Source organism: Galeopterus variegatus, unplaced genomic scaffold, assembly GCF_000696425.1.
Source record: "Galeopterus variegatus unplaced genomic scaffold, G_variegatus-3.0.2 Scaffold273, whole genome shotgun sequence".
Lineage (NCBI taxonomy): Eukaryota > Metazoa > Chordata > Mammalia > Dermoptera > Cynocephalidae > Galeopterus > Galeopterus variegatus.
In genome coordinates this window covers 72,402-98,861 of record NW_007726384.1, presented here as the reverse complement: position 1 = coordinate 98,861, position 26,460 = coordinate 72,402, and the positions used below count along the sequence as shown (strand labels likewise).

Below are 26,460 nucleotides of genomic sequence, written 5' to 3'. Positions count from 1 at the left end.
ATACAAATATTATGAAATCTAAAAAAAAAAACCCAAACCAAAAACAAAAACAAAATCTGAAACACTTCTGGTCCCAGGCATTTTGGATAAGGGATAATCAGCCCGTACCTCATTACTCTGGAATCAAAACAGACTACATTTCCATGACTAGTCTTATTTGAAAAATCATGTGCAGAGATTACTCAGTATGCATCCACAGGGGGAAAAAAGAAATAGTTCCCAATTCTAGGAAGAGCACTAAGGAAGAGTTGGCTGGATGAAGAGAGAGAAAGCAGCTTAGGAAAATTCACCAGGCAGCAAATCATCATTAGAGTTGATTATCATTAGAGTTGATTATCATTAGAGTTGAAGGCCCAGCTCCCCCATTTACTCGCTCTTAGGCAAATTATAGACTCTTTCTCTCAGTTCTCATACCTGTAAATGGAGTTGATATATGATCATTCTCTTTTACAACCCCATCCCCTGACCCTAAGTTCAAATGAAATACTCTTTGGGCATAGCTTGAAAACTATAAAAGTCTGTATAAATATAAATAGTTAATATATCTAAGATTATTATCATTAATCATATGATAATGATTATAACTATTCAGCACTCACCATGAGCAGGTTCCACTCCAAGGGGGCTGAATGGATTACCTCATTTAACTGTCAACAACAACTCCATGAAGTAAGTACTATTATTTTCCCTATCTGAAAAATGAAGAAACTCAGTCTCAGAAAGGCTAAGTAATTTGTCCAAGATCTCATAGATTGTGGATGCTAAAACCAAGATTAGACCCCAGCAAAATGATTTAAAGTCTGCACTATTAAAGAATTTTTATAACAGGAAAAGTGGTTGTGAATTCTAGATGAGGACTATAATGAAAATGCAGTGGTTATTTTCACCTGTACATCTATACCTCATGTTCAGAAGGTCATAGGCCAAATGCTCCTCTGTAAGGACAGAAGAAAATCTAATGTTAATAAAATTTAAATTGGTTGATAAGATCAGTTTCTATAATTGGGATAACTTAAAGTAATTATTCTGCTAACTTGTCAAATCAATTTAAAATTTTCAGATATATGAAGCATAAATATCTGTTGTGGGTGGAGTTGGAGATTAGAGTCCAGCCTAAAGCAGTCAATGTATTTTTCTGTATTTCCATGTGGCTGGATATCACTAACTTTTACAATAATGATGATAACTCGGGAAAATGAAATGTACAGAAAACTCAATAACACCATTTTAGTTATTATCTTCAACTTTTTTCCTTACCAAACCTGTTTATTTTTAAAATTACTGATTCAAGTTTCCCCTTCTCTCTTCACACCTCTAAGTATGGGGATGCTTAAGGAACAGTATTATCTATTATCAGCAAAAAGGAAATGGAAAGTACCCAAATCAACCTGGATAACCATTAAAATCTACTAAGAGTTTCTTCCTTTTATATTTCAGATTACTTGCTACCTATCTGTGTTCCGTCACAAGGTGGTATGTTTCTGCCATTTATATTTGCCGATTTGTAATTTCCTTTTCCCTCACTGGATTGCAGATACCTGAAGATCTAAAGGGTAAAGGCTCTGGCATTGCCCAGACTACCATATTGCATTCATGCCTTGACAGATATTCTGAATCACAGAACTTACTAATGATATTTAACACCGTGTCATACAGACCTAGCGAATCAGTTATTTTTACCTATCTACTATATCACTGCCAGCAGCAGTTGTCATGTAGTAATCAGGAATATAAGATAATTCTGCACTAAGAAGTCAGCTGTTTTCACCTAGACTCCTCTAAATCTTCCTCATCCATTGACTAACACTGAATTAATCTGCCCATATAATTACCTGAATCAGGAATCTACAGATCCCAGTGCATTTTCTTGATTTACCCCAAATTCAGTACCTCCAGATAACTTTTTTTTCCTTTATGGAAGAAGTTAATTCTAGCCTCAAATCCCTCAACAGCTCTGAATATGAGTATACAGATTATTTATGCAATTCCTTAAGCCTTCTGATAAGCAACTCTATCAAAAACTTGTAATTTATTTGGTGTAACCAGTTCCAAAATGTTTTAGCATGAAACATAAATTTGATATCTTAAAAAATGAGAGAAACACTTAAAATGTTTATGACATGTTAATATGGAAGACAACTTGCTTCTCATCAGTCTGAATTACTGGCTTAGAAAATAAATCATGTTCCTATAACTTTATTTCAACCATAATATAATTAATAATGGACAAATATCTTAAACTGAGATTGAATTTGTATGGCAAAAATATATCATCTGAATGTAGATTCATTCACTCACTCAACAAATGTTTATTGAGATCCTACTATGAGCCAGACACTCCTGTTAAGACACGTAAAGTCCACGGCTTTATAGCTTACATTTCAGAGGAGGGAGATGATTAGCAAGTTTGACATTTATTCCAAATATATCAGAATGAGTCTAACCAGGACGATAACAGAAAATACTGGGGGTGAGAGGTAGGGGAGGTGGATAGAGGAAAAGGTTAAATGACATGAGGAAACAAGCAGACAAATCCAGAATGTGGGAGATTCTGTAAAACAAACTGCTGTTCTCTTCCAAAAATCAATTTCATGGAATATGAATGAAGATTTTTTAGGAAAAAAAGATTTAAAGAGACATAATTAAATGCCATGAGTGACCTTGATTTTATGGTTCAGTAAAAAACATGTATATGAGGTTTCTTTTTATAATAATGAAATGTTCTATAATTAGATTACAGTGATGGCCACCAACTTTTGTAAATTTGCAGTAAATCATTGAACTGTACACTTAAAATGAATAATTTTCATGGCATGAAAACTATACCCCCCTAAAACTTTTTAAAAAATTGGGGTGGGGCATCTAAGGTATCTATTATTGATTGGGTATTCAATGATATTAGAGGATCATTTTTAAGTAGCTTAAACATGATAGTATTGAGATTATAAAGAATGCCCTTATTTTTAGGCAATGCATGGTGAAATATTTGCATATGAAGCATCATGAGGTCTGAGACTTACTTTCAAATTGTGCAGCAAAGCAAAAAAAGAAAATATGAAAAAATGGTAAAAGCTCTTGACTCTAGATATTTACTGTAATAGTCTTTCATGTTTTCTAAATACTTAAAAATTTTATAATAAAAAGTTGTAAAATATATTAATTTTTGAGAGAGAAAAAAGAGTCATTGGAGGATATTAAGAAGGGAGTGACATAATCTGTTGTTCTTGGCCATCTTAAGCAAACTGGGCTTGTTTACTGTATGATTTGATCAGTTTGATACAAATCTCTCAAAATTGCTGTAAACCGAATAAATTTTGTATATTGGAAAATAATTGATTATGAAGCTACAAGTAGATTTGATCTAAAGTCATGTCTGAAGCAGTATAAACAGTGGTCATACAATTCACCTTTCCATTCTGCTTTCTATCTGTTCCATCTCTTACCTTTCAATTTTGGCTGGTTCACTTCTGTTGTGCCCAACACATAAAGTCACGGATCCCCATTGTTCTTGGCATAAAAACCAAAGACCTTAACTGAGTCTATGGGCTGCCATCTAAATAATCTGGTTATGCCCACCTATTCCACCTTAATTTCTGCCACACTCATCCTTCCTCCTCTCTGAATTTCAAACTCAATGCCCTTGTTTCTCTCTATATCCCTGATATGCCATACTCCCTCTGCCCAGGGTTGTTGATACTATTCCCTCCCTGAGTGCAACCTGAATATCATTAATTTAGAGAAGTCTTCCTTGATATCCTTGAAAAAGTTAGGTCTGAAAATTATACTGATCATAATTATCTAGTTATTTCTGTAATCATTTGTTACATACCATCCCCCCCCCCCAGATTATGGGTTCTATAAGGAAAGGATCCATGTCTACTATTATCACCACTGAAGCTCCCTTAAAATATCAGCATACAAACATGCAATTATTTCTCTAATTTAAAAAACAACTGGACCTGCACCTCTCACCATATACCAAAATCATCTCTAAATGGGTTAAAGACATAAATATAAGACCTAAAACCATAAAATTACTTAAGGAAAACATAGGGGAAATACTCCAGGAAGTGGTACTGGGCAAAGACTTTATGAATAAGACCCCAAAAGCACAAGCAACAAAAGAAAAAATAAATAGATGGGACTATATCAAATTAAAAAGCTTCTGCACAGCAAATAAAACAACAGGGCAGAAAAACAACCTATGGAATGGGAGAAAATATTTGCAAACTATACATCTGACAAGGATTAATATCCAGAATATATAAAGAACTCAAACAACTATACAGTGAAAAAACAAATAATCCAATTAAAAAATGGGCAAAGGAAACAAATACATACTTTTCAAAGGAGGGCATACAAATGTCCTACTGGTATATGAAAAAATGCTCAACATCTCTAGTCATCAAAGAAATGCAAACCAAAACCACACTGAGATATCGGACCCCAGTTAGAAAGGACATTATTAAAAAGAACAAGAACAACAAATGCTGGTGAGGATGTGAGAAAAGGGGAACTCTTCTACACTGTTGGTGGGACTATAAATTAGTACAACCATTATGGAAAACAGTAGGGAGGTTCTTCAAACAATTACAGATGGAACTACCATATGATCCAGCCATCCCAGTGCTGGATATATACCCAAAGGAATGGAAAACATCATGTTGAAGGGATACTTGCACTCTCATGTTCATTGCAGCTCTATTTACAATAGCCAGAATATAGAACAAACTATTTATTATTTATTTTTTTTTCCTTTTTTTTGTCTTTTTTCGTGACCGGCAACGGATCGCAACCCTCAGTGTCGCGCCCGTACCGGACCGGGACCAGCCACGGGATCGCAACCCTCAGTGTTGCTCCCGCCCCTCGCTCAGCCAGTGAGCAGCCGGTCTGTATGTGGGATCCGAACCCTCGGCGGGAGTGCCACCGCGCTTCCCAAGCGGCGCACTATAGCAGTGCGCCATCGGGCCGGCCCTATAGAACAAACTAAATGTCTATTAATGGATGACTGGACAAGGAAAATGTGGTATATATACACAATGGAATACTACTCAGCCATAAAAAAGAATGAAATTCTGCCATTTGCAGCAACATGGATGAGTCTGGAGAAAATTATGTTAAATGAAATAAGCCAGACAAGGAAAGAGAAATACTACATGTTCTCACTTATAACTGGATGCAAAGAAGAAAGAAAAGAAAAGAAAGAAAGAAAGAAAAAGAAAGAAAGAAAGAAAAAGGAAGGGAGGAAGGAAGGAAGGAAGGAGAAAAATAAATAAATAAAGAAAATACCTAAACAATTCTTTGAACTATCAGAATACTAGAAATGAGGGTGAGGCAGGGAGGGGTGGTTTGGAGAAAGATAGGTTGAGTAAAGGTCATAAAGAAAAATCATGATTTGTAACAATAATATGCTTATAATAAATATTATTTAAAAAGTTCCACGCCAAAAAACAAAGAAAAAGACCAACAGAAACTGCTCCTCTTAACACTATTTCCTCTATCATCTATTGTTCCATTTCTCTACTTCTCTTTTTAACAAAAGTCCTGAAAAGAGCTGTTTATACAGTTTTCAACTCCTTTCCACCCAGTCTCTCTTGAACCCACACCAATGGGGCTTTCACCTTAACCACCCCATGAGAACTTTTCTCGTCCAGGTTACTAATGACCTGCATGTCATTAAATCTAATAATCAATTACTGTTCTTCATCAATCAGCACCATCTGACATTCTGCCATTTGCAGCAACACGGATGAGCTCAGATAAAATTATCTGTTATAACTTTTGGCTGTGCAGCAGTACACACCCGAGCCCTAAAGGGGAAGGACGTGGGTGCCACATTGTTACTTATGTAGTAGTTTAGTACTTAACTACTTAACCACTAATAGCCTACTGCTAGGTAGGCTTCTTATCTTTTTGGTTATGTATGTCATGCAGTCATATCATACCTAACCAAAAGTTTTCCAATATATTTATAGAAAAAAATTCCTTGTATTAAGTGGACTCATACAGTTCAAACCCGTGTTTTCAAGGGTTTGATGTATTTGCTTCCTTCTATATACAGACACTCCCCTTCTGTCAGTGTGCTAGTAGTACCAGGGTTAACAAGGCTAATTCAGACCAGTTAAAGTCACAAGGTATCAAAGTATAGATCATAATGCCCTTCTATTAGCTTATAATGGGAAATACCATAAACAAAGAAACATTCAGTTTGATAACTAGCATATTCTGCCTGTATTAGAGAATACACATACAAAACCATGTTATAATCAGAGATTTCCTTGATGAGCTTGGAATCATTAGATCAGTAGGTTTTCTTAATGATTACTGCCTCAAGGTTTAATTTGATCTATGTACTTATCTCCACCATTGAGATGGAGACTGGAGTACTCCAATCTGCTAATCAGGGCACTCTCTTTCCAAGGCAGTGCTGGAAACCTAAAATCAGCTCTCTGGTTTTCCCTAATGTAGCAATTTGCTTTCTGATAATTCAGCATCCTGTTAAATAATTAGATTTTACCTTTCAATTTATAAACACAGTTAATTCATGTCCCCCTGAGATTCAACCGAAATGGTGTTTCTGAATCAAATTATCTACTCATAAGCAGTCTCCTGGGTTAATTTTGCAGGCAGTTTATCTCACTGGAGATTTTAAATTTTCCTAATTTCACCTCAAATTTCTTACCCCTTTGTATTGATTTCACAAGACACTTGGAATCTTAAACACATAAGCAATAAATTTTAAAGAATCTTAAATATAATATGTATATTTATATTCTAATGATAAAAGTGTCACGGCAGAAATTTTGCATTGTAAGTGCTATTTTATAGTAATTGGATGATATTTTCAAAATGTTTTGCTGTGTTAAAAGACACTCCAAATAAAATTATTATAAACAACAAACATGTCATATAATTTTTCTTAAAAGATGTTCAGTCATATTGGCATTTTTATCTTTTTGCATTTCTACCCCAGTTTTTTTTTTTTTTATCTTTCCTTCATCTAACATAAGATGATCCCTGTTCTGTCAACCCAATGTTATTCTTCTCTGTGGTCATTCATTCTTTCCCTTTTAAAAAATAACCCCTAGGTTTTTAAAAAGTTCTAAAATATGGGTGTTTTTATTACACTAGATAAATAATCAACATTTGGATTTTAATGAAGAATACATTTATAATCCATTCATCTTGGTAATTCTGTTTAGTCTTTGTTCAGGCTTTTTGGATTGTGGAAATACTTCAAAAGAGCAACTTGAAGGAAGCAAATGCTAACCTTGTTGTTACTTAAAAGTTATAAAATTTGTTATGAGATTTTTATACAAAGCATTAGGTATAAAAAGCAATAAGAGTAAAATTAGTATTAAAATGCATGGATGTTGAATTTTTTCAAATGGAATACTACTCTGCCATAGAAAAGAATGAAATTCTCCCATTTGCAGCAACATGTATGAACTTACAGAAAATCATGTTAAATGAAATAAGCCAGGCACAGAAAGAGAAATACCACATGTCCTCATTCATAAGTGGGAGCTAAAAAATAAACATATAAATTAAAAAAGAAAGGAATTAAGATACAACAATCACAATAATATGCTGAACTTTCAAAGGGAAAACTGAGTTTATCAGAGGTGGGAAAGTGGGGGGGAGGAGGGAGGAATTGGCAAAGGGCTACAAAAAATGATAACATTGTATATTGTTGAATATACTAATTATCCTGATTTGAGCATCACATATTGCACATAGGTATTGATATTCAACTCTGTACCCCACAGATATGTACAATCAACTATGTTACAATAAAAATAAAAATAAAAAAATGTATGGATGTATGCTGCATTGAGAAGAGCTTTGGAATTTAAAAAAAAGAGTTCTAATGCTGTATCTCACATATACTACTTGTATAACACAGGCTAATCTTTTAGCCTCTATTAATCCAGTCTTCACATTGATAAAATGAGAAAATTTGTGTCTATTTTGTGTTTTTTTTGGTGAAAATCAAGTATGGCATATAGGTGAACACACTTCAACAATGTAAATGTGTCATACTGATATAATTTCATATTGTTAAAATTGTTAATATTAAGAATTACCCTGATGTTGTGAGGACATTAAGGGAAGACCATATGACTCTAATTAACAAAGGTTCTAAAGCAAATTTTGAAATTAAAGAATACATATCTGAGTGACATTACACACATACACATGCACACGCACACACACAGAAGTTAGTTTTTAGGAGGGTCCTATAAATAATACAGATCTCTATGGAAATGCTGTGCACTGGGTATGCTCAGCTTGTATACATATTATTCTTTACTCTTTTTTCTGTCCAGTCCATCTTCTACATTGCCAACTCCAGTTAACTACTTTTTAAAAAAACACAAACCCTGTTTTGGTAACTCCCTAATGCTTATTTAATAAAATTCAAATTAATTAGTTTGGCAGAAAGAACCTGGTCTCAACTTGTTTCTCCAACCTCATCTCCCCTTTACTCTCTTCCCCTTATTCTTTTTTCTTCCTCAACCTATCACTTTTACCCCTAAGCTACGGCTACAAAAAATATCTTACTATTCCTCAAATATTCTAGGATCTTTTCTAACTCTTTGACTTTAAACAAGCATATTGTTTCCTTTGTCTAGAATACCTTTCCTTTAACTTCTAATTTTCCAGACCCCCCTAGTAGAAAATAATTTATTTCTACCCTACATTTCCCTGGCATATTGTTCACTTATTCATCCAACCAATATTTATTGAGTGCTTATTACGTTCCCAGCACTGTGCTAGGAAATGCTGGTGATTCAGAATTGAACAGTACAATGATGGTCCCTGATCTCATAGATTTTATGGATGCTCATAGTAAATCAACAGTCCACAAATAATTACATAACTAAAACTGTGATAGTGCCATAAATAAAATGTATAGAGCTCAATGACAGCACATAACTATTACCTAGTCTACAGGATCTTTAGGGCAGCATTAATGATTTATTCATCTATTATTTCCCACGGTATTAAACACATAAGAAGTATTCAATATATCTGTTTGTTAATTTGAATTAAATTACATAGCCAGTCTATCTATTTCATCACAACTCTAAATACACAATCAATTTAATGCAGAAAAAAAATTCAATAACACGAATTTTTTATCTTTATAAAACAAGCGGTAGTTCAACCGGTTTTTTTTTTTGACTCAACTGGCATCACTTAATAGATACTGTGCCACCGTGCTTTGCAAGTAGAGTGCTTGGCACACAAATTCTTTTTTTTTTTCCTTTTTGTCGTTTTTACTGACTGGTAACGGGATCGCAACCCTCGGTGTCGTGCCCACACCAGGGACCGGCAACGGGATTGCAACCCTCGGTGTTGCACCCGCACCATGCTCAGCCAGTGAGCAGGCACCGGTCTCCACATGGGATCCGAACCCTCGGCGGGAGCGCCACTGCACTCCCAAGCGGCGCACTCTCCAGTGCGCCACCGAGGCAGCCCGGAACACAAATTCTTATAAAAATACACTGGTGATAGAACTTCAAATGACTAGGAGAGGAGATTAGGAAATCCTCCCTCCAGAAAGCACTACAAACCTGCATGAAATTAACAAAAGCAACAATTTCAGCATTCTGGAAATTGACCAAGAATACACATTCATCTGAGAAGCATTAACACTTGAAACATCACTGATCTCGGGGTAAAAACAGTGGGTATCTGTAGTTTAGAGCTGTTCCCATACTCCGCATTCCAAGCTCATTTGGCTCAGAGGTTCTGACAGGACTTGTCCACTGAAAACCACAAAACATTGTTGAGAGAAATTAAAGAGCACCCAAATAAATGGAGAGGCATTTCACGCTCGTGTGTTGGAAGACTCAATATTGTCAAAATTCCAATTGTCCTCAAATTGATTGATAGATTAAATGCAAATCTCTTTCAAAATCCTAGCTTTCTTTGAAGAATTTGACAAGCAGATCCTAAAATTCATATGGAAATATAAGGGACCCAAAATAGATGAAACAATTCTGAAAAAGTAGAACAAAATTGGAGGACTCCAACTTTCTGATTTCAAAACCTACTATAAAGCCACAGTTAATCAAGACAATGTGGTATTGGTACAATGAGATATTGAGTTTAGAAATAAATCCTTATATTTATGATCAATTGATTTTCCACAAAAGTACCAAGGCAATTCAGTGGGGAAAAGGATTGTCTTTTAAACAAATGGTGCTGGGCCGGCCTGGTGGCGCACTGGATGGTGCGCCGCTTTGGAAGCGCGGAGGCGCTCCCGCCCGAGGGTTTGGATCCCACATACAGACCGGTTCCCGCTCACTGCGCAGTGGCGCTCCCGCCCGAGGGTTCGGATCCCACATACAGACCGGTTCCCGCTCACTGGCTGAGCGAGGCGCGGGAGCAACTCCGAGGGTTGTGATCCCGTTGCCGGTCCCCGGTCCAGTACAGGGGCAACACTGAGGGTTGTGATCCGTTGCCGGACACGGAAAAAGACAAAAGACAAAAAAACAAAACAAACAAAAAAAAACAAATGGTGCTGGAATAATTGGATACCCATGTTAAAAAAGAAAAGAAAAAGAAATTAGACGCTTACTTCACACCATATACCAAAAGTTAACTAAAAATAGATTGAAGAACTAAATTTAAGTGCTAAAATTACAAACTTCTAGAAAAAAACACAGGAGAAAATTTTTATGACCTCAGGTTGGGCAAAGAGTTCTTAGAAACAATATTGAAAGCATGATCCATAGAGGAAAAAATGATAAATTAGATTCATCAATTTTTGCTCCTTAAATGTCACCATTAAAATTTAAAAACACAAGCCACAGACTAAGAGAAAATATACGCAAATCATAGATCTGATTAAGGGCTTTTATCCGGAATATTTGAAAAAAAAAAAAAAAAACCTTTACAATTCAATAATAAGACAACAAAAAATAATTTTAAAAAATGGGCAAATGATTTGAATAGACATTTCACTAAAGAAGATACATGAATGGCTTAAAAGGACATAAAAAGATGTCCAGCATCATTAGTCATTAGGGAAATGCAAATCAAGAAGCTACTACACTTCCACCAGAATGGCTATAATGAAAAAGACAAATGATACCAAGAGTTGATGAGGATGTGGAGAATGTGGGCCACTTCTGCACTGCTGGTTGGAATGTAACATGGTACAGCCACTTTGGAAAATATTTTGGCAGTTTCTTAACAAATTAAACACAAATTTACCATACAATGCAGCAATTTTACGCCTAGGAATATACCCATGAGAAGTGAAAACATATGCCCACACAAAGACATGTAGGTAAATATTCATAGAAGTACTACTAATAATAGCCCCAAACTGGAAACAATCCAAATGTCCACCGCCTAGTAGGTGGATGAATAAAATGTGATATATCCATATAGTGGAATACTATCCATCAGTTAAAAGGAACAAACTATTATTGATCCATGCTACAACAATGGATGGAGCTCAACAACATTATGCTCAGTAAAAGAAGCCAGGCATAATGGGCCACATATTGTATGATTCCATTTATATAAAATGTACAGAAAAGGCTAATTTAAAATGACAGGAAACAGAATGTTTGCTTAAGCCTGGATGTGGGAGCAAGGATTAACTGCTAACAGGCCCCAGAGAACTTTTGGGGGACACAGAAAAATTCAAAAACTGAATCATTGTGATGGTTGCATAACTCTATGAATTAACTAAGAGCACTGAATTACATACACTTAAAATGAATGAGTGAATTTTATGGTATGTGAGCTATATTGCAATAAAGCTGTTTAAAAAATATATGGATATAGTAAATGAAAAAATTTGGTGGACTTCCTTTAAGGTCCTTACTTGGCTTTCTTTAGACCCACAGTATGCACCCATTTACATAATTTCGCTCTTTATACTAATACTCCGTACATAAAGCCTATATCTCACAGGTACTATGCCTTTTCCCAGTTCTAATCTCATATATTCAGTTACCTCTCATACTACACCTTGCAAAAGTTAACTTCTCCATCTCTTGCCTCAATAAGCTTTCCTTCTCAATTTTCCCATAACTATTAGCATCTATATCTTTCCTATATTTCTCACAACCTCAGTATTGTTTTCAGTCTCTCAATGCAACATTAAATTAGAAACCTAGTCAAACTAATTTTTCTCCAAAGCATCTGTTAACTGTGCCTTTTCTATTATCTAATCAGGCAGGTCTTGCTGGTTTTAGATACAGATGCTAAACAATCTACCTCAAGTACTATTTTTCACATCACTACTGTCCTTAAAACCTAGAGTGCCTTTGGATATACATATACATATTTTTTTCTTTCAGCCAAAAATATCTGTTGGAAAAAAATTTTTTAATACAGATAAACAAAATGCAACCATGGAGTACCCTGCTACATGCATAGCATAGTTAACACCTTGTTGATTACACTATTCCAGAAATTTAATACATATTTATACCCTTTATTTTAAAAATAAGTTCATGTACATAATATTTTGTAGCCTGCTTGTGTGACTGAGTACTATATTATGATCATCGTTCTAAGTCAATAAATATTTATCACTGTTGATATCAGATTAGTGTTCCTTTATGTAGATGTACTTTATTTTATTTAATCAAACTATTGGTATTACCAAAATTTTAAAAATTTTTAAAAAACTATTGATGTCCCCTATTTTAATAAATCTAAATTTGTAACTTTCTTTTTTAACGTCTTCCACAACCCTTATGTTCTCCAATACCATCTTTTATTATTTTCCAACTTAAACCCCTTATCCCAGTCAAGGAAATCTGCTTGTATGTTCTTACATCCTTAGCATGGATATATAAAATTGTCACATGGTATTTTTTAACTTATTTATATAATTGCTCTTAGGATACTTCATGCTTTTTTCTCCCCCTCCTAAATTATATTGTGAGCTACTCCTAAGGCAACTTTCAAGTTTGCTTTTTTCTGCACCCTCAAAGAAACCACTAAATTGCAGGGTATACAGTGGGTAAGCATTAAATTAGCATTGATTTAAATGAATGATTCACATTCTTGAGTTCATTTATCATAAGCTTATGAGCATCCACTGTGTGCACAACACTTAAATGCCATTAAGAAAACAAAGAAGTAAATGATACATGATCTCTCCTCTCAAGGAGTTTATAATCTAGCTGGGAGAAGAAAAGCACATGAATGGTTAGACAATACAAGACTACAATTCAAAAAAGATATCAAGAAGCATGAGAATTCAGGGTCCATGCTTAACTTTCTCTCAAAACTTCTGCCTGATAAAGGAGTCTAGCCTTGTTAAAACAGCTATTTACTGAGCACCTACGTGACTGCTGGTTCACATGTATAGTGGTTATATATTGTGTGCTGGATATTGGGCATCCATTTCCTCTATGTCATAGCACTCTTATTTTCTTTTGAGAACTGGGCTGTTCCAGTTAGACTATAACCCTCTGGTTATAGTCTACCTTATACCTTACCCTTCTGTAAGTAAGTGGCAAGGAATTACACTGCAAATGACTGAAATTCCAGTTTATCTTAGCTTTGACATCATGATTAAACAGTTTCCTTGGTCTCCTGAGCTACTTCAGTTTCTTCCTGTTTCCAGGCCTGACTCAGTAGCCTCTCACAGATTCTGAGACCCTGATATTTTTCCAAGAAATTAAATTTTGCATAAGTTAGCCAGAGTCTATTTCTGTTGTTTGCAACTAAGAAGTCCTACTTGGCATAGTTATCTATCATTTTCCATATTTCACTGATAAGGAGACTGTGGATTAGTGATATTAAGTATATTCCCAAGGCCACACAGCTAGCAAGTGGCAAATGTCAGTATGTTTGATTCTAAAATCTAAGTTCTATAAAATTACTTACCAGAGGCTATATGGCATGGATGAGATTTAAACTCTAGTTTAAATCTTCAAAACTGGTGTTCTTTTCCCTCCACCAAGCAGCCTTTCAATGAGAAGTCACTACAGATTTTCAAGAAGGGTATGACATATGAAAATGGTATCTTAGAAAGGTTAATTTCACAGCGGTACACAGGCTGGAGGTGAAGCGAGAGAGCTTGAGGTAGGGAAATAAGTGAAAAAAGATGAGGTAAATAATACAGATGAAGAATAACGGGAGTCTGAACAGTGAAATGACAGTTGGGATGCAAGAGAGGACAGAAGGGAACAGTTAGTAGAATACTCTACCAGTTGTCATAGCTCTCTCTGAAATGTGCATACCATTAATGGTTTCTTTTTTATTATTTTATAATAACTTCAGTCCAGTGATTCCAAATTTTGGTCCAGTAAGCATAAGTCTTTCTGAATTAAACAGAATCTCTTAGTAAGAATATTATAAACTAATAAGCATGCATACATCATTTGCAGCTAAATTAGGTACACATCATTTGCAGAAAAAGTGCAAATCGCCTGGTGATTTTATGATCATTTCTTCAAATCACCACAAAACCATAGGAAAAAAAAAGAATATCACAAAATCGAGATAAACAGTTATAGGAATTGGCTCAAGTTTTTCCAACAAGGGGTAAAACTAAACTTTTCAGAATGGTTGGCCCACTCATGATCTTAATTTTCCAGGAAACAAAAGTCTCTAGAAGCAAGAGTCATTTTCTCCATTACAAGTAGCTGTACAAGTCAATAGGAAAAAGGATATGAGTTTTGAAATAAGAAGAAAGGAAACAATTTAAAGAAATTTTATAGTACTTAGACTGTGAACATAGTGGAGAGAAGGAGGGTAGTGCTGCCTCTGATAACTATATTGTTGTCCCAACAAAATGTCATGTTTGGGAAAGAACAACTATGTATAAAGGCTTTAAATACCAATCAAATTAAAGCATGAACTCGCTGACAAATGGTGCAATTTGCATGGTACCAATGCATGATGACCCCTGACACCAGCCTGTATGAGTGTCACTGAAGTAAAAGATGGTTCCTACTTTGCAAAAGTGGCAATTGGGACAGTACTTCAGCACTCTATATAAACTTCCACCAAATAACAAGCCAAATTTTGTTCAAACAATTTTATGAATTGTTATCTTAATTTTTTGTTTTCTAATTACAAAAATAACACATGCTCATTGTTTAGAAATTCAATAAATGCTTCAGAATAGAAAATAAAAAGTTAAAGCTTTTCCTTCCATCTAACTATATTAGTTTGGTATGTATATTGTCGATGTTTTTCCATGTACATGAAAACAAGCACACATGCATACATCATATACACATCTATACTTTTATATAGATAACACTGAAGATATTGATTTGCAACTTGCCTTTTTCATGCGATACTCTATTATGGACATCTTTTGTATGTATTGAGAACCAGCTCTTTTGTTCTAAATTACCAAGGCAGATATGTTCTCAAGATCTGGTTTCTGACATTTTCCCCAAAACCTAAATGCTTCAATAACTGTTTTTTGTGTAAAAAGAAAATTCACTTCTCAAGTAAAAGTATGTTTTAAACAGTAAAGAAATTGTGGAAGTTGTTTGTAATAACCCATGTAAAAGGAAAATTCAGTGTGGCATGTTGATGATGCTTAATTCAAGTAACAAAGTTCTGATAACAAAAAAATTTAATCTGGTCCTTAGAGTTGCCATTTTTATGAGATATCCAGAGTACAATTTTTATTTTTATTTTTTGATGGCTGGCCACTGGTTGGTATGGGGATCTGAACCCTCGACCTTGGTTTTATCAGTACCATGCTCTAAACAAGTGAGCTAACCAGCCAGCCTCAGAGTACTATTTAATAAGAGGAGAAGCCTTGGTATTTTGATATATATTTTCCTTTAAATGACTATTACATGTATAGAAATTTTCAGATAATTATTCTATAGAAATCTTTTTCTCTAGAAAGAAAATATTAATAAAATAGAAGAGTTAAGTAAACAGACATTTTAATTTAACATTAAATGTTAATCCTCATTAGAGTCCAGAATTTTTCTTCTGAAGACTCTGTGTGGTCTCCTAGCTATTAATAAAGTAAGTGAGGTGTTCCTGTTTGGATGTTGGTTGCTAAAACATTAATTCTTTGAAACCTGAAAATTTAGTAAACTAATATGATTTGTTGCGTGGCAGTTATATATCAGTAAATTTGGTATATTTGGTGAACAATTGGTAAATAAAATTAGGATGTAATCAAAGGCTAAAAATAGTTTTTATTTGAGCAAGTTAAAACTGTCCTGCTGTTAGGAAGCCAGTTTATTTCTTCAAGAAGCTAGTATATTAGTACTAAGTATGTTCTTGTGCAGAGCAATACCTTGTGTGAGGAGAGAGGATTTTTCATAAGAAAATATCTTGGTACCTGTCCTAGGGAAATCTAAAATATACTTAGGAGAAGAACGTGTGTGTATACATATAAGAAATGATCTATGTGGCTCTGTTATAGCATTTATCATAAAATATACAAAAATGTAATGCAGCCCGAGTAAATAATTCCTGAACGAAAGAGTTAAAGAACTACATTCCATTGGATAAACTTTCCTGAAGAAGATAAGTTTAGTTAGGACTGATTGAGCAGTCACCATGTTCTAAGAGTCTTTCACATATTATGTTATTTAAAGCTCACTATTGCTCTGTGAAGTGGGTACTATTATTATCCTCATTTTAAAGATGAGGAAACTGAGGCATAGGGAGTTGAGAAACTTGCCCAAGGTCACCAGCTGGTAAAAGACACGACTTGTGCATATACACAGGTCTAATTCCAGACAGTGAAGTATCACTAGAAGTTTGGGATTAGAGCAGATGAGTGTTTTCAGAAAGATTTTTCAAAGAACTATGTGTAGCATATATGAGAAGCTAGGGAACAGCTTGATGAGTGCTCCAAGCATATTGGTCAATTCGTCTAACCATTTACGTAATTCTCTCTTTATGTCATATTTAACTTCTCTTATGAAAAGGTTAGACATGTTCTCATGATGTGGAATCATAAAATAGTATTAATGGGGTATCCAGTTACCTCTAAAGAGAGAATGCTTGAATGCTTTTTTAGATAGACAAACACTGGTTATAAGAGAAGACAGACAAAACTGCTCAATACTATAATTTTGTTTACATCTATTTTAAGAGAGTCACTAAAACAAAGAAATATATCTAGAGAACTTATGGCTGTATTTCTTGTTTCTTCCTTTGTATTAAGCATATTTTTTGATGATAAGTAAAAGCAAAAAGCAACAATTAGTTCAATAGATATCTTGTTCATTTACATGCTTGTAGTCAGTCATGATATAGCTGCCTCTCTTTCTCTCTCATTGCTGAGTTAGAGAACAGTGAAGTGATAGCTATCTTTACCATGAAAGTATTAATACTAGATTTTCTGAAGCATTCTAAGCTAGTAATATACAAGAAAGGCCTGCCAGAGTACAGAATATCACTAAACCAAAGACATTAGTTCTTATCATAACAATATGTGACTTTGGATCACAAGGCCAATTCAACTTATTCCCTAAATTGAAAGGAACAGTACACATGTAAAACACAACGACTCAAGTTGATTAAATTCATTAGCCCTAACCTGGGACCATGCTTATTTAACTGGGATAGGAATCCCTATGTGGTCCCATGAAAGGTATAATAATAATAATAGATAACATTTATTGAACCTTTATGCATTTGATAAGTAATATACATAATCACCTTAATTCTTCTATAACAATCCTATGAGACAGTTCCTATCATTATCTTCCTTTTGTAAATGAGGATAGTGAAGGTCAGAGATGTGTGACTTGATCAAGGTCATACAGATAATAAGCGGCAGATAAATCCAGGCAGTCTCACCCCAGAGCCTGTGCTGTCACCTGAAACTCACAGGAATAGGAACCATCATAGTGCATCTTTTTGGGTGTCAATTTTACTCAGGGACAGAGAATCTTATCCTATATAAAAACTAATATCAATAAATTATGGAATACAATTCAAATAGTAGAAAGAAATTTATAGCTAAAATGTACAGATTTCAAGGGAGTTTCATATTTTCAATGGGTAGCTTAAGGTCATACTTTCAAGTCCCTCAAAGCACAGGTTCCTTTGCTGTGAAGGATACTTCAATGGAAAAATTCCTAGGATATTTTTCATTCAATTGTGAATTGGATACATTGGCATTCACTTTAAGCTCTGACCTCCCAATGTTTGGATGCTAACCAAATAAAGCCATTAGGCACATCAGAATTAATGAAACTCATGTTTTTCATTAAATTAGTTTGTTCTAGCATACCTTGTCAGTTCAAGATAAGACTCTTGTGTAGGCCACAGCAACTTGAGGACTGGTGCCCCTTAACACTATGAGAATATAACTATTATCAGAGGAATGGAAGAATGGCCATGACTGTCACTAAACTTCAGTTCCAGGCCTTCTGTCCAGGAGCTCATTCACTTTTGTTCATTAAAGATAATATAGCAGAGTGGTTAAGAACTCAGCATCTGGAGTCCGCCATCTGATTTCACATCTGGGCTCTACCGAATATAAACTATGTGACCTTGAGCATGATATTCACTTGGTATCCTCAATAAGGATACTAAGGATGATATGATGAGAATATTATATAAGATGGTATGAGGACGATAACGAACCTCTCAATGGGTTCATTAAAATAAAATAGTAAAATCAAAGCACTTGGTTCAGTGCTACAAAGAAAGAGATAAAGAAATTTAGTTGTTATTCAGTGACAGCTACTTACTACATAACGATTAGGATAATAATCTCTTATTAGAGGATCTGAAAAATCTTCACTTATTCCTTAATCTGACCCTAAACCAAAATCCGTACCATTTATGAAAATCTTTTTAAATTCATAATAATACATATAAAAGTATGGTAAGTGCAGAATTATTTGTAGTGACGAATACCTGGAAACACTCAGCATGTCCATGAGTAGTGAAAGTCTTACTTTCTCCAGTGTGTATAAGGAGATTAGACTAGATTATCTCTGAATCCCTTCCACCTCCAACAAAGACAAGATTTTCACACAGCTATTAAGTTTGAGGCCATTACACTGAGTGATGGAAAAGAAAAAAGAAAATCTAAAGTATAGGGTGAGTATTCAAAATTAAGTCACAATGCATAGTACCCTAAATTTAACCCATACATAAAAAGAAAAAAAAAAAAAGGCTATTGACATCAAGAACAGGAATCATTACTTAACAAATTTGGGGTTATTATAGTTTAATATATAATAAGTTAATTGTATAGAAGTGTTACACTTTGCAGCTTCATAAATGAATAAAAACAAATGAGATCAAAAATAAATATGTGATACAATGAGTTTGAGGTTTAAGTAATAAAGATTGCATAATCTAGGGCTGTCAGGAGGTTTAAAGGTTCTTGATGAAGAAAGGGGGCTGTGTGTCGTATAAAATATTAAAACAATACCTCTTCAGACATTTTACTTAAAAATGTATTTTTTTTTCTTTGAAGTACCAGGAGACATTCTTTAGGCAGATAATGCCAAGCAGGATGAGCAGCTATTTGACCTTAGAACTATCAGCACCTAATGTTATTATTAATAACAAGGAGTTGCCAACAGTTATGAAATTTACACCATTGTGCAAACTAGAGTTGGAAGACACCTATTTGTAGATTCCTAGCTGCTTCTAAAACAAGTCACAGCACAGGCAGAAGGACATGATATGAGTAGTTTGAGACTATATAACAAGAAAGGTTTCTTTACAAACAATCTTGGTAAACAATATGAAAAACAACAAACAATATTGCATATGTATTTTTTGTGCCATTATTAGCTCCATTTTAGAAAGGAGAAACAGAGGCAGTAAAAGTGAAATAAACTGCCCAATATCTAATAGAGCTAATGAGAGGAAAAACCAAGATTCAAGCCCAGCAATTCTGACTCAAGAACCTGTTCTAAAATCAATTATATTACAATGTCTCACTAAGGAAATCAAATATTGATACTCGACTATTTTGGGGATTCTCCTCTTTTCACCTCTAAGAAAGGGTTTTGTGAAGTGTATATATGTCATTTGGTACAAAAATGACCATCACCTCTGAAGAGTTGTGGGACATGTATTTGTTCCCACCATCAGGAATACTTGCAGTACCACAAGATTAATTTTTCCTCACATTAGGCATCTAATAAAATTAATTATATATATTTAGGTATTCTGCAAGAAAACAGGCAGTAAGGGTCAATTTGGGCTTCTACTTTGTCCAAATAAATTGCAAAATTTGGAAATAGCTATCACAGTACTATATACATGAACATTGCTCACTATTCAAAAACTTTAAATTTGTTCTCCCTTTTTAGTAGAATTAAATAAAATGCTTCCAAACTTGTAATAAAAATGTTTGCTTTATTTGAATTTTAGTGTAGGAATTCTTCAGATGAGTACTAAAAGCAAAAGATTCTTGAGTACCCTTGTAAAAAGTGTTCCTCTGTGATGTGGTTTTATACATTTGACCCATGTATACTATTTTTAAGTTGAAAACAAGCATTAGCAACAAAAGCAAAGTAGACAAATAGGATTATAACAAATTAAAAAACTCATGCACAGCAAAGTAAACAACCAATAGAGTGAAGAGGCAACCTATGGAATGGGAGAATAAATTTGCAAACCATACATCTGATAAAGGGTTAATATCCAAAATATATAAGGAACTCAACTCAATAGTATTTTAAATGTGGAAAAAGACCTGAATAGACATTTTTCAAAACAAGACAGGTATATATATGGATGGAAAAAGTCCTCCACATCACTAATGGTCAGGAAAATGCTAAATAAAACCACAATGTGATATCACCTCACACGTGTTAGAATGGCTAATATCAAAAAGACAAAAGATAACAACTTTTGGCGAGGATGTGGAGAAAAGGGAACCCTTGTACACTGCTGGTGGACATGTAAATTAGTACAGCCATTATGGAAAAAAGTATGAAGGTTCTTCAAAAAATTAAAAATAGAACTACCGTATGATCCAGCAATCTCACTACTGGGTATATATTCAAAGGATAGGAAATCAGTATGTCAAACAGATATCTGCTCTCCCATGTTCAATGCAGCATTATTTACAATAGTCAAGATATGGAATCAACATAAGCATCCATCAACGGATAAATGGATAAGGAAAATGTGATATATATATATATATATATATATATATACAAAATAGAATGCTATTCAGCCTTTAAAAAGAACGGAATCCTGTTATTTGTGACAACGTGAATGAATCTGGAGGACTTTATGCTAAGTGTAATAGTAAGGCACAGAAAGACAAATACTATATGATCTCACTTATTTGTGGAGTGTAAAAAAGTTCAACTCATAGAAATAGAGAGTAAAATGGTGTTTACCAAAGGCTGAAGCAAGTGTGGCAGGGGTTGGGGTGGGGGGAACGGAGAGGGCAGGGGAATAGGAGAGATGTTGGTCAAAGAACACAAGTTTTCAGTTAGACAGGAGAAATAAGTTCAAGAGGTCTGTTGTACATCATGGTGATTATGGTTAATAACAATATATCGTATTCTTGAAAATTGCTGAGAGAATAGATTTTAAGTGTTCTTACCACAAGAAAATAAGTATGTGAGGTAATGCATATGTTAAAAAATTTGATTTAGCCATTCCACAATGTATATATATATCAAAACATCATGTTATATACCATAAATATATATAATTTTTACTTGTCAATTAATAAATGTCAAAAACTAACGTTATATCAAATATCCAAATTAGTAATTGATTTTTCTTATCTGCCACTGCATTAATTGTAACTGTCATTTTAAACTCCATGGAGTTAAGGCTATAATGCCAGAAATATAATTCTCAAATATTTCCTTTAAAAAATCAAAAGCAATAGCTACAAACCATATTCTGTACATTTGAGTGGATCCTTAGTATAGGAATGAGTATAAAATGAAATATTTTTTACTTTGAAACCTTAGTGTGAAATAATAACAACCAATGTTTTATTACTATTCTTTTAAAACTATAATTTATTAACAGCTTGAAAATGCTTCCTATTTCTAGTTTAGCAAACAGATCTGTCTTATCAGATGTGAGAAAATCAAACGCATTATTTGCAGTTCTGAATAATGCTAACTACCATTCCAGTGGCTGGGCTGTAGATAACTACATACTGGCAACTCTACAAAATAGAACATTTATGTTTCTTGTTTTGACTTTTTTTCTAGGTTTCTACTGCAGTTACCTGCCTCTATCTTTTAGATATTTGGGTCCAGAAGTAAAAGGCAGAGGATGAAGATCTAGCTGCTGTAACTGTCTCCACTGTAATGAAATTCTGTTATTCCACAATTTGGTTTTCATTCCCTCCCAAATATATCTAACAAAATGGATAGCTACCAATTAGGTGATTAAAATTAGTACACAATGGAACAGAGTAGAGAGTCCAACATAGACCAACACATATATAGATGACTAATTTTTGATGAATGTGCAAAGGGAATTCAGTGGAGAAAGGACAGTCTTTTAGACAAATGTTGCTGGAACAATTGGATATCCATATACAAAAAATAAGTTTCAGTCCATACCTTGTGCCATATACAAAAATGTATCAGACCTAAATATGAAACCCAAAAGTATAAAACTTCTAGAAAAAACACAGAAAATCTTTGTGACCTTGGTTAGGCAAAGATTTCTCAGAGACAACAACAAAAGCATGGTCCATAGAAGAAGAAAAAAAGATAAATTGGAATTCATCGAGATTATAAACTTCTGTTCTTTGAAAACAGTGAGAGACAAAGTTGAGAGAATGCAAACAAAATCCAGAGGGGGAGAAATATTTGCAGAGGTTATATCTGATAAAGGACTTGTATTCAGAGTATATAAAGAACTGTCAACACTTAAAAGTAAAACAATTAACAATCCAACTTCTAAAAAATGGGCTAAATAAGTTATTTTTGTACTTCTGTTTGTTTGTTTTAGACTGCAAGTTTGTTGAGGATTGACATGACAGCCCTTAGTACAGTGTAGATCTTTAGTTAGTATGGATTAGGTGTGTTCTTATTGACCTGATACCTCAATTTGGGCACTCCAGTGATATGGCTCATATTTTGACCCAACAATAGTTCCTAGAAGCAGGAACTGAATTGGGTTCAATGTTATATAATGATTAAAATTATAACAAAGGAAAAAATAATAAAATAAAATAAAAAATGGGCAAAATATAAATAGACACTTCACTAAAGAAGATATGTAGATGGCAAATCAGCACATGAAAAGATGCTCATCATCATTAGTCATTAGGGAAATGCCAATTAAAACCACAATGAGATACCACTACATACTATTAGAATGGCTAAATTTAAAAAGATTCGACCATACCAAGTGTTGGCACTGTTGGTAGAAATGCAAAACAACCACGTTGAGAAATAGGTAATTTCTTAAAAAGTTAAACATACACCTACCATGTGATGTAGTCATTCCACTCTCAGGTATTTTTCTAAAAGAAATGAAAACATATGTCCATACAAAGACTTGTATACAAATGATCATTTGCATATAAGTAGCTTTATTTAGCAGTAGCCTGAAACTCAAAACACCACAAACAACCATCGACAAGTTGTAAAATTTCCAAGTAATGGATTACTACTCAGAAACAAATACAAAAAAAAAAAAAAAAAAAAAAAACCCTCTTGATATACAAAACATGGATAAATCTCAAAATAATTATGCTAGAGAAATAAGTCAGGTGAAAACAAGGGAATATTGCATGATTCCATTTATAAAAAATTCTAGAAAATGCAAATTAATCTACAGGAACAGAAAATAGATCAGTGATTGCCTAGGGACAAGGAAAGGGATTCAAAGGAGCATGAGAAAACATTTAGGGGAGATAAAAATTTTCATTATCTTGACTGTGGTGATGCTTTCACAGGTATATACATTTATCAAAACTTATAAACTTCTGTACTTCATGTGCAGTTACCGTGTCTACTATACTTCAATGAAATTGTTTTTTAAAAAGAATTAACTTGTGTATTCAGATAAAACCTGTCTAGATAAACAAAACAACAAAAACAAAGAAGAAACAAAGTTCAAAAATAAGTGAACTTTGAATGCTTGGCTTCTTAAATATCTGTAATAAAAGATAATGCTGCTACACCTGTCATTGTATACTTTGTACGTGTGTTTGTGTTGCAAGGTGGGTGGTATAAGGTATTGTGTATATGTTCATATCAGAGAAGGTGTAAACAGATGTCAAAGAGCTATGTTCAGCCTGAGTATACTAACAGATTCTTTGTTAAGCACCATCTCATGTAGAAGCATGAACATTTAGCCCCCAAAATATCATAAAATAATGGAACAGAGAACATATCACTATGCAAGTAATTTATATATAATCTTTTAAAAAAATAAGTATACATGTTAGAACTAATACAAATATATTCACAGTAGAAAATATTTGGTATAATGCAAAATTAAATTGATTATATGAAGAAAAACCTTATTTTCTTTCAGAGACCTACTACATAAAATTAAATAAACTAAGAGACAAAAAAAGGTAAAAAAAAAAAAAAAAAAAAAAAAAAAGAAAAAAAAAAAAAAAAAAAAAAAAAAAAAAGTATGTTACGAGATACCTAAGGCAGTGTATACACATCAAAAGTAGAGTATTGTGATTGGAAAAAGTTACCTACTTTCAACTATTTTTATAGTCTATAGTTAGGGAAAAAATACTTGCAAACTGAAAATCACAAGTTAATTAACATACTATTTTTGTATGAGGCTTTTAGAAGCTGTTTTCTTTTTCTTCGCCATGTTCCACTCCAAACTTTTCCAGTATCAGTGTGAGTAATTAAGTACTAATCCTTGCAAAGCATCCAGAAACCCTTCAAGTACATAATTTTATAATGAAAGCTTTAATTGAGTCACATTTGCCCAATATCATAACTTTGAAAGAGGTATTTTCTAAAAGAGTCACAGTTGCCTTAAATCAAGGCCAAAATGATTTTACCTTTAGGATTTCACCACCGATTAATTTCTTTCTTAATTCAGTGGAACGCAAGCAAAGGACATAAATAAACAATTCTCAAATGAACAATAAACATATGAAAAGACATTCAATCTTACCACCAATCTAGGAAATACAAATACATAATACTGAGAAATTAATTTGGAGATGTTCATTAAAAATAAGAATAGTGATTACCTCTCAGTATATTTTGAGTTACTTTTAGTTTCTTCTTTGTATTTCAATGTACTGTCAGACTTTTCTCAATGAATGTATATAATTTTCTCAAAATATAAAGTTATTTTAAAACTGCCTCATTAGTTGTTTGCAGAAAAAGTCTGGCCAGTGGATCAGAAAAGAGAATTTAGAAACATACCTGAGCAATTTAGTTAATATGATAAAGGTGGCATTTCAAATAAGTATGGGACAGAAAGATTATCAAATAAATGGTAGTAGAATTAGCTAGCTAATAAAATAACTTTTAAAAAAATCTGGATACCTAACTCTTTGTTGACTCCAAAATTCTAATTCCTGATGGTACAAAGTTTAACATGTACATGAAACCATGAAAGTTACTATAAAACTGTAACAGCATTCATTGTAAAATATATGTTCATTATTTTAAATGAAAATAGTAAGTTGGAGAACAATATTTATAGTATAACCCCAGGGACTTAAATCACTCTTTCTATAGTATATGTTTTGACCAAAATTATGAAACCCAGTGTTTTATTCATCATTATATTGCCATCCTCTATCACACGTGACTGGCACAAAAATATATTAGTTGAATGACTGAATAAATGAACTCTTATGCACTGTTGGTGGAACTGTAAATTGTGATAACCTTTCTGGAGAGAGTCTGGCAATATGTACGAAATAATAAAATGAGCATACAATGTAGCCTAGCACCCCCATTTCCGGAATTTATCCTATGACTAATTTTCACAAGTGCATAGAGATACATACTCTAGGTATGCAGGGCCAATGTTTTTATAACAAGAAAAAAGTGTGTATGTAAGGGAAGAGATGGTGTGGAAATGGCTGTCCTGCAACAGGAATTTGGTTAAATAAATTATGGCAATTATTTCCATGAAATTAGTATCTATTTAAAAATAAGACGTTGATTATTTGCCATAAAAATAGTCGTAATTAATTGATAAATTAAATGAGCAGATTACAAAAATATGATGTCACATAGATAAAACAGTATACATAAATAGGCAGGTGTATATAGGCACAAGGAAATTTCTGGAAGGAAATGCATCAAAATGCTAGCAATGATTATTATTTGATTGTTAAGATTGTGTGTTTTTACTATCAATGGAATTTTCTATACTGGAGTTTTCTATACTTTACAACATTCATATACTTTGGCAATCAGAGATAAACAATAAAAGTAAATTCATTTACAAAATAGAAAAGTGCTTCCTAACTTTTAAAAATATGTGACTAAATGACAAAGCAAACATCCTATAATTAAAAAGTAGCATAAAGGTAAATGTAACTTTAATATCTTTCCTCATTTGAAATAAACA

At 33.6% G+C, this 26,460-nt stretch overlaps 1 protein-coding gene across 1 annotated transcript in view; it reads right to left on the bottom strand.

Moving 5' to 3' along the window:
* The window catches only part of FAM133A (family with sequence similarity 133, member A), a 39,044-nt gene extending 15,663 nt beyond the window's left edge, over nucleotides 1–23,381 (bottom strand). The window contains exon 1 of the mRNA XM_008566861.1: nucleotides 23,379–23,381. The gene's annotated coding sequence lies outside the window, so the exon portion shown is untranslated. The remainder of the gene's footprint in view (nucleotides 1–23,378) is intronic.
* Nucleotides 23,382–26,460: the final 3,079 nt, after the last annotated feature.